Source organism: Grammomys surdaster, unplaced genomic scaffold (genome assembly GCF_004785775.1).
Source record: "Grammomys surdaster isolate TR1022 unplaced genomic scaffold, NIH_TR_1.0 225, whole genome shotgun sequence".
Taxonomy (NCBI): Eukaryota; Metazoa; Chordata; class Mammalia; order Rodentia; family Muridae; genus Grammomys; species Grammomys surdaster.
Genome location: NW_021604670.1, coordinates 8,188,035 through 8,200,975, shown reverse-complemented (window position 1 = coordinate 8,200,975; position 12,941 = coordinate 8,188,035). Strand labels below are relative to the sequence as shown.

General features: G+C 43.2%; 1 protein-coding gene across 1 annotated transcript in view; it reads left to right on the top strand.

Annotated features, from left to right (window-relative positions):
• The first annotated feature begins 4,835 nt into the window (after positions 1 to 4,835).
• Positions 4,836 to 12,941, top strand: part of Dennd4c (DENN domain containing 4C) — a 93,733-nt gene continuing 85,627 nt past the window's right edge. Inside the window, exon 1 of the mRNA XM_028773325.1 lies at positions 4,836 to 4,941. The gene's annotated coding sequence lies outside the window, so the exon portion shown is untranslated. The remainder of the gene's footprint in view (positions 4,942 to 12,941) is intronic.

Below are 12,941 nucleotides of genomic sequence, written 5' to 3'. Positions count from 1 at the left end.
CTTCTTTTGAGGCTGAGGCCTGGCTGTCTCTGCTAGGTAGTGCCATTGCTACTGATTCATGTTTGCTATCCGACTACCAAACTGGACTGCTGGTGTGTCCTGAAGATATTTGCGAGTGATATTTGTGATATTTGGGGAACTATATTTGTGATATTTGTGATATTTGGGGAATTAGTAAAGTTTGTTTGTTTGTTTGTTTGTTTTGAGACAGGGTTTCTCAGTGTAGCCCTGGCTGTCCTGGAACTCACTCTGTAGACCAGGCTGGCCTCGAACTTAGAAATCTGCCTGCCTCTGCCTCCCAAGTGCTGGGATTAAAGGCGTGCGCCACCACCGCCCGGGTAGTAAAGTATTTTCATTGGGAAAATCATTTTAATCAGTGGATGAGGAAAAGTTAAGTGAGCAGTCCCCAGATGGAGAGGAAGGAAGTGAGTGAACCATAGACTTATTTGTGTAAACCGTTTATCCTTTTTTTTCTTTTTCCATTTCACCCTCCATCCTATCTTCTTCTCCGTTTTGGTTTTGTTTGTGGCACTGAGGAGTGGATTCAGTGCTAAACAATCTCTCTTCACCTCCACCCTCATTAATTTTTGAGACTACTCTTCATGTTTTTCTATGATAGGTTTTGTGCACCTGGAAAGGAAAAGGTCCTATGAGCACATATGTGACCTTGTCCCCACAGGAGAATATCAGATGATTTTGAAGAGAACAGAGAGAATGAGGAAAATGACACTGGTAATGGTAAGATGTAGCAGTGAAGATGGCCACCAAAACCTCCTTCCTATTTATTTTTTTTCCTTGCAAATCCAGAAGCCTCTACAGTGATCATGATCACTCAGTGGTGAGAAGTAGCTTCCAGCTAGAGTGTCACTTCATTTTATTCCTGTGCACCCCAGCCCTCCTCTTTCTGTGAAGCCTGGTCCACCTGGGACCTTATACATGCTAGGCAGCTGAGCTACACCCTCCTTCCTTATGTACATTTTTATTTATTTAGTGACAGGGTCTCACTACGTAGCCTGAGCAGGTTTGGAACTCACAGGGATCTACCTGCCTCTGCCTCCCATGTGGGATTAAATGCATATGCCACCATGCCTGGCCTGTATGTATTCTTGTATCTATAAATTTAAATATAACTCTGATGCTATAATGATCATAACAGTTATATGCTTATTGGGATCTCCAGTTCTCTTCCAGCATTTTAAACAAATAATTTTTTTGGTAAGGATTTATCCATTTTATGTTACGTGTGTGTTTCTGATCATTTGTATGTACACTATGTTTGTGCAAGTGATCACAGAGGCCAGAAGAGGACATTGTGTCTCCCAGAACTGAAGTCTCAGGTTCTCTGTAAGAAGAGTAAGTGCTCTTAATTTGGGGCCCATGTGTTCAGTCCTTATTTGATTTTTTTAATAGAACATTAAATTTTGTCTTTATTCTTTAGAGTTTCATACATGTACACAATGAGAAATGGTCCTATGTATTCCCATAAAAATATATGTATATTCTATTAAGTCCAGTTAGTGCAGCCCATATGGCCATGGGTGAGAAAAAATCCACTAGAACATGGGACTCTGGCAAGTGGCCTGATCCTCAAAAAAAGACTCTCCTTCCCTGAGCAACTATTAGCTACAACTAGTTCCTCAGTAAGGATAGACAGTTCTATATTAAACATCAAAGTGAACTAATTTATCCTGAATATGCAAGAGTGATCAAGAATATGCAAAGTAAAGAACAGCTGGCTCAGATGAAAAGTTAGACTTGTATATTCATTCTAGGAGATATTGGGAAGGAAATGGAGATGAAAACATTTATGGTAAAACTTTAAGATGATGAAATCATTAAGAAAAATTAAGAAAAAAATTACAGATTTTCTCAAATTTTGTAATCCATCATATGGGAAAAAATGGCTTCTTCTAATTTTCTTTCTTCCTTCTTTCTCTTTCAAGTAGGAAAAGATTTTGGCATTTCTGTCTTTGTTAGGGTTACTGTAGTGGTGATGAAACACCATGGTCAAAAGCAATTTGAGGAGGAAAGGGTTTATTTGGCTTACACTTCCACATCACTGTACATCACTGGAAGAAGTCAGAACAGGAACTTAACATCTGGAACCTGGAGGCAGGAGCTGATGTAGAAGCCTTAAGGAATGGCTTGCTCCCCATGGTTTGCTCAGCCTATGTCCTGGATAGTTTTGTGTCAATTTGACATAAGCTAGAGTTATCGAAGAGGGAGCCTCAGTTGAGAAAAGCTAGCACACTGACTTTATTGCTTTTTAAGGGTCTCTTAGTTTTAACTTTTATTTACATGTAGGATTGTGTGCCCGTTGGTGAGTATGTACATGTACATATGGGTAACACTGTGTCTTAGTCAGGGTTTTACTGCTGTGACCAGACACCATGATTAAGGCAATTCTCATAAGGACATTTTATTGGGGCTGGCTTACAGATTCAGAGGTTCAGTCCAGTATCATCAAGTCAGGAGCATGGCAGCATCTAGGCAGGCATCGTGCAGGAGTTGCTGAGAGTTCTACATCTTCATATGAAGGCCAATAGGAGAAGACTGGCTCCCATGTGATTAGGAAGAGGGTCTTAAAGCCATATCCACACTTCTTCCAACAAGGCCACACCTTCAAATAGTGCTGCTCTCTGGGCCAAGCATATTCTAAGTACCACAGGGTGTTAGATCCCCTGAAGCTGATTGTTGTGACCGTCAGGACAGGGTGCTGAGAATTTAATGCTGGTTCTCAAGAAGAGCAGCAAGTACTCTGAAATACTAAGTCATCTCTCTAGCATCCACTCTTCAGATTTACAGTTAGCAAAGAATGGGGTTGGGAAGAAAGGGAGGCCTTCTCAGTGCCTGAAGGCTAATAATATGCACCCATCAGAGCTAGAGATCCAACCTAGGGTCTCACTCAAGCTAAATAAGCTCTCTTCCATTAAATTAAACTCATAACTCTGTTTAAATATTTTGAAAGCATTAGTTTTTACATTGGTGAGGAAGTACAAGACATCCATAAGTTAGGTTTTTAAATATGAGTATGTCCTGAACTTTTCTGCTGACTGGACTGTTAGTGTTAGGATGCTTCCAGGGCCCCAGGTCAACTCCTAACTATTGGTAATGGGACCATATTCATATCGCTAAGTATTTCTTCTTGAATCAATTCTGACTGCTAATGTGGTTAGGAAAATGGCGTCTGTTACAGAAGTCAAAAGCCAAAAAATTTCAAACGTGCAGTTAACTTCAAATATAAGTCAACAGCCAGGCATGTATCAACCAGACTTAACATTGCACTTGCTAGCAAATGAAAGAGTAATTCTCAGCAAAATGACCATTATGTACACGAATGCTCACCAGTTATGCACAAATCTTTAAAATAATTTAATGAACGTTTTAACAGCGTACAAAGAAACAGGTTTCATTAAGACACACTCACACACATTAGTCATTGTTGTTCTACATGTTCCCCGCCCCCATCTTATCAGTTTTAATTTCAATCAGCTGCAGGTCATTGGCCAATCTGTCTTATGCCAGGAGGAAAAAAGTTGTAATTTATTTTAAGCTATTTGTTCCTTGAAAAATTGATACCTTAAAAAAATTGTCACCAAGTGGGGGCACAAGTCTTTAATTCCAGCAATGGAGATTATTTAAGGCCAGCCTAGTCTACAAATAAGACTTGTATGAAATGCCTGGGCTAAATAGTGAGACCCTGAGCACCACCTCACCCTCTGCCAAACAAACAAGTCAGAAATGTTTTGCCAAAATTGCATTACAGTGAAGACTCTCCAACCCCATTCTTCTGTACCTGCAAAACTAAAAAATGGGTGCTAAAGAGATGACTCAGAATTTCAGAGTACCTACCGCTCCTCTTGAGGACTAGAGTTAATCCTCAGCACCCTGTCCTGAGACTCACGACCATTAGCTTAAGAATGTTTACTTCTAGATCTAGGTTACCTTTGGGAGGCAGAGGGTTACGATGATCTAAATTAAAGAGTTACACGTCTGGCGTTATCACAATTTGGACAGAAATAGAGAAAGCCAACTCAGCTAAGGCCTCTCCAGAGGTCTTTGGATGGCTTAGAGAAGGGTAGCTTTCCAGTGTCACTCAGACTTTATGGGCGGGACTTCCAGCCTCTACTAAAGGGAAACGGCAAGTCTCGCTTGGCTTTTTTTTTTTTTTTTTTCTTTCATTGACCTTGAGCTATTCTACGTCACTTTTTCAGTCTTTGAAAGCCCGAGCCTGGAGAGGCGGTAGTCACCTGCCACAGGCCACCGCAAAAAAACGCAGAGCAAACAGAAAGGCTGCAATTAGCGCCTGGAGAGCTGGCGGTTTCTCGCTTAGGAATCTAGTAGGCCAGCGTCGGGATTCTAAGGAGCGCCCCGAGGTCAGCCAGACTGGGTCTCTCGGCCAGGAGGAGGGCGCTCACGGGGCGGAGCACAAGCACAGAGGCGTGGCCTGAGCGTGAGGCTTGATAGGAGTCTGGGGGCGTGGGTCAACCTCTGGGCGGATCCCAACCACGGGGGCGTGGCTCTGGCGGGGCGGGTCCGACCTCGGACCCCACCCCCGCGTCCTTTCTACCGCCCCCACAGAAGGAAAGGGAGAGGGACGGAGGGAGGGAAAGTTGTGTTCTGTGGAAAGGGGCGGAAGGAGGGGAAGGCCAAAAAGAAAAGGGAACAGAAACATGGCGGTCTGTGGTCGGGACAGTCGCGCCCCGGGCAGCGCCTAGACATCGGTCCTCCCGCAGCGCCCGCGGCCCGCGAGCCCCTCGGTCGGCAGTTGCCTTCTCTGCAGGCTGTGCCCCTGGAGACCCGGCCGAGCGGAGGCGCAGGCGCAGAGGGGCCACCGGAGTCCCGGCCCTGCCAGCGGAGGGTGCCCAGGCCGCGTAGCCGGCACTTTTTCTCACCCCAGGAAGCTACGGTGTCGGACAGTCGCCGACTGGGCCGGCGCAGGTGAGTCCGCACCGCCGCCCTGCATAATCTCTTCCTCGCCGCCAGGCCACTCAGGTAGCTTGCGGTACCGCGCCGGAGGAGGGGAGCGGCCGGCTGGCCTAGTCGCCGAGCGGGCGGGAGGTCCCCAGAGCCTGCGGGCTGCCGTGCGGAGAAGCTGCGGCCGGAGGGCCTCGTGGGGATCGCCTCGGTGCAGGGACAGGGCCTGGCCTCTGCCGCCAGGGTGAGGCGGGAACCAGGCTCTCGGGCCCTGGCCCGGTCGGCAGGGTGCTGAGCGGTGGCGGCTGGAATGGAGAATAAGGATCCGCGGTCGCTGCGGAGGTGGAGGCAGCGGGGTGCAGGCAGGTGCCGCAGGTGAATCCAGGGCATTTCCTCCTCTGGCGGACCGTGGCTGAGGTTTAGGGCTGCTTTGTTGGGGATAACTTATAGGAAGGCTTCATTCAGCTACGGAGTGACTAAACTCAAATAAAGCCAGCTAATGAGTCCCTAGTGCTGACTCTTACTTGTAAGAGCCGTAACTTTAAAGCATTGGAGATGCTGTCACGTCTTCCCCCTCCCCTTTTTGTGATTCCTAGGCCGTTTCCCTCCTGAAGAATGTGCTTGGAGAGAACGAATAAGAAATGACCCAGTTTTAAAAATGCTCCCCCCTCTCTCTTGCCCTCAAATTTCGTTGGTTTCACACGGCAAAATTTAGGGCTGTTATTGTAGTTACTTGAGCAAACGTGAGAGGTGTCATTTCCCCCCGTACTGAAAGCTCAACTTTCTGTGCGATTGTGTATAGAGAGGTCATGCACTGTAGCCTGAGCAGTTGACGTACGGAGACTACTTAATTGTCTGCAAACTCAGGTCCAGTTAACCCTAGAAATACGTCTTCCCGTCTATCTCCATGCTTCCAAGGAGAAGTAAGATAGGAAAGATCCTTAGGAGTAGTGTCCTGTTACCAGGTTTTCAGTAAATTTTTGATTTGATTTGATAATCATATTTATATACTAAACTATTTCAGATCTAGAACTCATTATATGACTTTACTGTTCAAAAAAGAATTGCAAAAGGAAACTTTTTTGTATCAGTCACTATAACCATAAAAAAACCGCTATATTTTCTGCTCTGTTCTCAATATTAATGTTAAAAAGTTGGCAAACTGCCTTTTTGATGTAAGACTGGGAACTTAGAAATCTCAGACATAATCTTAGATTTGTGCTCATGAACATGCCCTGCCTCTTACTGGATTGCTATGAATTGTTTTTTAGTTAGTGGCAAAAGGTTTTCTGCTGCTAAGTCCACTCCTTTGACTATGTACTATTTCTAAAGTAATGGATTGAGATTAAGAGGTCTAATCGTCTTTATTAACGGTTTTAGTGGAAATGATCCCATGTCATTTGAGTTTTGGCCAATAGTTCCTTACTTGGAGTATAATTGTTTATTTGAATAATAGAAAAGATGTGTCAGAAATGTTGATGTTTTGTATTTTAATAATTTACTCCTGTGCAATTTGTAAATGAGTGCATTCTGTTGGGAATAAATACAGCGTTTTGTAGTGTAAACTTGAGCTTGTAGCTGAAGAAACTTGTGGAAAAGTTGTGGGTGGAGACTATTCTTAAAAGCAAATGTTTTAAATTACAAGGAACTGCCATGTTGTGTAGGCTGTAACAATTCGGGATGGCAGATTTGGATGGTTATTTGGGCAGCAGATGTTTTTAAGGAAACATGTGAAGCGTCTATAGTAAGTGGCACTTTGTAACTTATGCAGGGAGGGTTCCCAGTGGTAAATAATGACACGGCACCTTTGCTCTTTTGTATATCGGCCAGTTAAGACTGAAGCATCTCGTATTTTCATTGGTGTTTCGTGCTGAGACAAATGCCACATTGGCTCTGCTGCTCAACTTTGAAAGTTGCGTCTTCGCCTTGTTCTTGAACCTTAAGTACAGGTTGTAAAGGGAAAAAGAAAGCAGCTGAGTCAGTGGCAGGTCGTCTCCCTCGTCAGACTGCTCTGATTTGAAAACAGAATGCCTGCTATAACTTGAATTTCTAGTAGAAAGTGCTTGCAGAAAATTAGGACGCAGGTTTTCATAATGCATGAATTAAAATGTTACCTTCTTTAGGTCTGTGCTGCACAAGCCATGCCTTCTTTCAGATTGTCAGTTTTATAGGTTTATATCGATGGGATGCCTTGGTGGGATGGGAAGTTTCTTTAGCAGTTAAACTTCGGGAAGCCAGGTGTGGTGTTGTATACTTGCAATCTCCCAGCACTTGGAAAGTGCAGGCAGGATGACTGTGAAGAAGTGAGGCCAGCCTTCCTACTCAGCATTCCAAAATAGAGCACCACAAAGAGAGTTGAAAATCAGGGAGGAATGTTGTGTATGATGCCTAGTAAAAGAGGTCTTTCAGCATCATGTAAGGAATTCCAAATTTTGATACTTTATTATTTAAGATTTATAATAGTATTTGTGGGAAGAAGGCCTTGAATTTTCTATAATCCTCCTGGTTTTGCCTTAGTGTGGGACTAAAGGCATGCCTACTTTTTTAGGGGAGGGGATGTCATACAAAGTCCTGGTATATAGTTTAGGTAAGTCTGGAACTTGCTGTGCTTGCTGTTGTCTTAAATGCTGGGAGAGGTAAATGCCTAGGTAACCTGGAACTCACTACACAGATGAGGATGACTCCTACTCCCAAGTGCAGGGCTTGCAGGTCATCCTCACTGGGGTCTGCTCAGACTTTCATTTTACCTCCAGTTGCTCTGTATTTCTTTTTTCTTTTCTTTTTTTTTCAAGTCCATTCATAAGTGTTTGCTAAGAAAGCTGGGGAGATACTTTATCTTTTCAAATTGGATGACTTTTATCTTTCCCTGTTTTACTGCTGCTGCTTGGATTACTGCTGTGGGGGATAGGCAGTATAATTCTCATTCATAACGTCTATATGTTACTATGATTTTTTAGGTTGATCTCAGAGCCTTATGAATAATGAGCATTCTCGTGACCACTAAGTCATACCTCCAGCTCACATATGTAGTTTAGACATTTAGCGGCTCTGCAGTAAAACCGGTAACAATAAATGGAATCAAATAGCAGGGCATGATGGCACATGCCTGTAATCCTAGTAGTTAGAAAGTGGCAACAGGAAGATCAAGACTAGCTTGAGCTTCAGAGTAAGGTTGAGGCCAGCCTGGCTAGTCAAGATCCTGTCTCAGAAAACAAAATAAGGGTCACTGAGACAGCTGAGCATGTAAGACACTTGTTACCACCCCTAATGACCTGAATGTGATCCCTAGGCCCCACATGGTAGGAGCAAGATGACTCCTGCAAGTTGTCTTTCGATCTTCATACATGTGCAATCCATGTGTTTCACCTATATACACAAGTAAATAAATAATAAAAAATTAGACAAATGAAAACAAACAAAAAAACCCAAAGCCCCAGGAGCAACAAAATACGGTTTTGGTGCATGCCTGTCATCCTAGTATTTGGGAGACTGAAGTGGGAGGATTATGAGTTCAAAGTCCATCTGGGCTATGTCTCAAAAAGACAGTAAGGAAAAGAAATTCAACAACAAAGGGAGAGGGTAGGTAAAAGAAGGAAAGGGAAGACAAAGCACAGAAAATACTTATGAAACTATAGTAGTAGATATGTGCACTATTCATTTGTTCAAAGCCATAGAATTAATACCACCAAGAAGGAGCCTGTATATTAAAGAGACTCTGGATGATAACACTGTGCAGACGAGCAGATTCTCCAGTTACTAACACAGCTGACACTCTGAAGGGGGTGTTTATAGTGGAGGTGGCTATGCAATGGTGAGATTATAAGGGAACTATAGTATGTGTAGTATAGTGTAGTGTAGTGTAGTATGTGTAGCCTTGGATTCCAGACCATCCTGCCTGCCACTGATTCTAGAGTGGTAGAATTACAGGTGTGTGCCACCATGCTGGCTCTTAATTTTTGTTGTTGTTGTTGTTGTTGTTGCTCTAGATTTCTCTCTGTTACCGTTGCTTGTATATGATACCTGAAGAGGTTGAAGGAATAGATTAGATCTGAAGGATGTGGTGCTGGGAACTCAATTTGAGTCATTTGGAAAAGTGGCAAGTATTAACTGTTGAGCCATCTCTCCAGCTTCTTTCTGCCACTTGCCCTTCCTGCTTCCTAATGGTTAAGTTTGTGTTTTTGTCTCTTTTTTTTTTTTTTTCTGGTTTGGTTCTTCGATACAAGGTTTCTCTGTATAGCCCTGGCTGTCCTGGAACTCACTCTGTAGATCAGGCTGGCCTCGAACTCAGAAATCCGCCTGCCTCCCGAGTGCTCTTTTTGTCTTAAAACCTTTATTTTTATTATTTTTGATCATGTATGTGTCTGTGTGTAGGTGTGTATATGTGAGTGTAGGTGCCTGCAGATGCCAGAGGAGTGTCCACCATCAAATTCATGTACTAGCTGTCCTCCTCCTTTCTGCTTCCCAAGTGATGGGCTGTATGCCCAGTTGTGTTCTGTATATTCGTTGTTCTAATACTTAACATTTTGGAGAGATCTGACCAATAAGCTTCTTTACTCATGGAGCTATCTCCTGATTCCCCTGTACTGTGCTTTAAAGTAGTGGTGCTTTAAGAAGTGGCTCAGGAGATAAGAACATTTGTTCTAGCAAAGGACCTGGGTTTGGTTCCCAACACCTACATGCAACCTCCAGTTCCAGGAGTTTGTCAGGTCTTCCAACACTTCTGACCTTGACAAATACTGGGTTGCATTTGGTATACATACATATATAGGGAGTAAGACCCAGACACATAAACAAATCTTTTTTTAAAAAGTAGTTATGAACAAAAATTGCCATTTGGCTCCCTGTAAAACATTTTGTTCTTATTTGTTTATTGAATGAGATTTTGCTGTATGTCCCAAGCTGTTCACAGTATGGCATAGATGGGCCTCAAATTCATTGCAGTTCTTTCTTTAGCCTCTTGAATGCCACGATTAGAAGTATGTACCACTAAACAAGCCCCACTTTCCTCTTGAATGAATAAACCTGAAAAGTTTTGTTTTGGAAAGAGTGAAAAGAGGGAGCTTATAAGATCAAAACACAGACCTATCACAGTTAACTGGATGTTGCTTGGGAATTGGCTAATGGAACAAAACAGAAGGTAGATTTTTTTTTTTTTAAAGAGTTCTGTACATTGAATTTTGAGCCGCCTCTTACATGGTGATCATGTGCATCAGCATTTACCTAGATTCCCAGCCCCTACATAGGAGATTTTAATATATAGAAAGGTGAATTATTCAGAGGCTAGTGAGATGGCTCAGAGGTTAAAGTTACTTGCTGCCAAGCCTGTCAACCTGAGTTTGATCCTGCATGGTAGAAAGAGAAACTGGTTCCTGCAAAGTTGTCGTCTGACTTCCTCATTGATGCTGTGATGCCTTTGCTTCCCTCCCACATAAATAGACACATGTTACATATGTGTTTAAAAACAGAGTTATTTAGTAATTTAGCTTTTCCATGATCAATGGGATACCATGGTTGCACTGTAGACTATAACACAGTGGTAATCATAAGATATGTTGGAGGTGTGTGGGGCTCTTTACTTTTCAGTTAAGACTTAGTTAACTGGCCTTGGGCTTTCTTCTCACTTATAAAATAGTTCTTATTACATGACAGTTCTTTTTTTTTTTCCTGAAAGACTATTCTCACCTGTAATCCCAGCATTTTCTTTAATTTTTAAATTTTATGCGTATGGGTCTTTTGCCTGAATATGTATCCCATGAACTGGAGTTACAGATGATTGTGAGCTGCCATGTGGGTGCTGGGAATCAAACACAGGTCCTCTGGAAGAGCAGTTGGTGCTCTTAAACTGTTAAACACAGAGCCCTCTTTCCAGCCTGCATGCTTTTCTTTTTGAGACAGGATCTCACTCTACAGGGTAGGCTGGCCTTAAAATTTTTTTCTTAATTTATTTTAATTTAATTCTTAAAATTTTAAGAAAAACTTAAATTTTTTCTGTTTAGCCTTCATACCTGGCTTGAAGTATGACTTTCAATTATTTGGAGAGTTCCTTTTCTCTCACAGAAAAGTCTCTCACTCTGTAGCTCTGGCTAGCCTGGCCTTGAATTTACCTAACAACCTTTATCTCTGGCTTGCTGAGATTAAAGATAAGCCTGGCTCTTTTCTCTGTGTGTTTTTTTTTTTTTAAAGATTTATTTATTTGTTTGGACACACTAGAAGAGGGCATATGATTCCATTACAGATGGTTGTGAGCCACCATGTGGTTGCTGGGATTTGAACTCAGGACCTCTGGAAGAGCAGTCAGTGTTCTTAACCATTGAGCCATCTCGCCAGCCCCGTGTTTTTGTTTTTCCATGTCACTATTTTAAAACATTTTCATGTGCTTGTGTGTGTGTGTGTGTGTTTGATATTCACATGTGTGTAGCACATGTATGTGTAGGTGTGTATGCAGGCATGTGAGTGTACAGATGGAGGGCTAAAGTTGATATCAGAATCTTCCTCAATCTTCCACTGTTTTCTTTCAGGCAGAATCAACCCAAAAGTTCACATACAGCTAATCTCAGAAGCCCGCTTATTCTGGGATTCCCATCTCTGCCTTGAGAGGTGAAATTATAGGGATTTGCATGGGTGCTGGGGATTGAACACTTGCTTGTGGGGCAAGAACTGTAATCACTGGGCCATCTTTGACTTTTTTTTTTTTAATAAACATTTGTGTGGTTGCCGTGGTACTTGTGGTAGTCAGAGGACAACTTGCAGGAATAGGTTTCTCCTACCGTTTGAGGCCTAGAGACCCAGATTGTCAGATATAGTGGTAAGTGCCTTTATCTACTGAGCCATCTCACTGACCCATCTGTTTTGACTTTTAAGACATGATCTTTTTCTGTAGTCCAGATTAGCCTGGAGCTCCATATTAGTCCAGGCCATCCTTAAGATCCTCTGGTCTTACTCGGCATTTGAGTGCTGGAGTTCCAGGTATATTTTCTCTCACCAGACTAACATTCTATAGCTGTACAGATTCTAGTGGACTTTTGCTCAGTGTTCTTTGGATGAAAAAGAATTTGTTTGTGTTTTATAAAAAAGACCAGGATATGTTTTAAGAGCACTGTATGGTGAGGTGGGAGGGGTGCCTTGGTGGGCCCATGCTGAGGCATCCCTTAAGTACCAACCATAGACAGGTATAGGGTATTTATAGTGGAATAGAGTATTTATTTAGGGCATGGGAAGGGGAGTTGAAAAGGAAGTAGAGACAAAGAAAGACAGAGGGGCAGGGGCAGCCAGGAACACGTGAAGAAGGAGGGGAGAGGAGAGAAGGAAAAGGAGTCAGGTAGAGAAGAGACTCTGAGAGAGAGAAGGGTCAGAGTGAGGAGGGGGTCTAATAGCTTCTTTTATTGCAAGCCAGGCCTATCTGGCTGTTGCCAGATAACTGTTGGGTGGAGCCTAGATGGAATGCCAACATAAATTAAAAAAGGAAAGGATATGACTGCTCCTGGGTATGGAGAAGGAGAAAGTTTATCATAGGTAAAAAGGAGAGTGTAGCCAGAGACAGGGAGGGACATCTGGGAGAGTCCAGAGTGGCTATGACTCTGAGCCATGTGAGGAGAAGGGGAAGGAGAGGGGTAGGAGGGAGAAGACAGAGGAGAACCAGATGCAGCAACCAGGAGGCCCAAAAGCGAAGGGGTAACCAAAATGGCTGGGTGATATAGGAAAGGGCCACTGGAGGACCGGAGGCCTAGTCCAGTATCTGGAGTTGAAGATAGGGGGCCAGGGTATGCTAGCCAGGAAGATCCAGTGTTAGGTAGGGACTAAGGGATGCAGAGAGAACCTGGCAGCCAGATCCACTTTGAAACCTAACACTTAGTCTCCTTAACTCTTGATTGAATCTGAATAGGTGATTATAAAATGGTTACTTTCTGTCATTCCTTCTCCCCAGCATTTGACATAACATTCTATTTTTAAAAGTCTTCTGGCCAGGCAGTGGTGGCACACGCCTTTAATCCCAGCACTTGGGAGGCAGAGGCAGGTGGATTTCT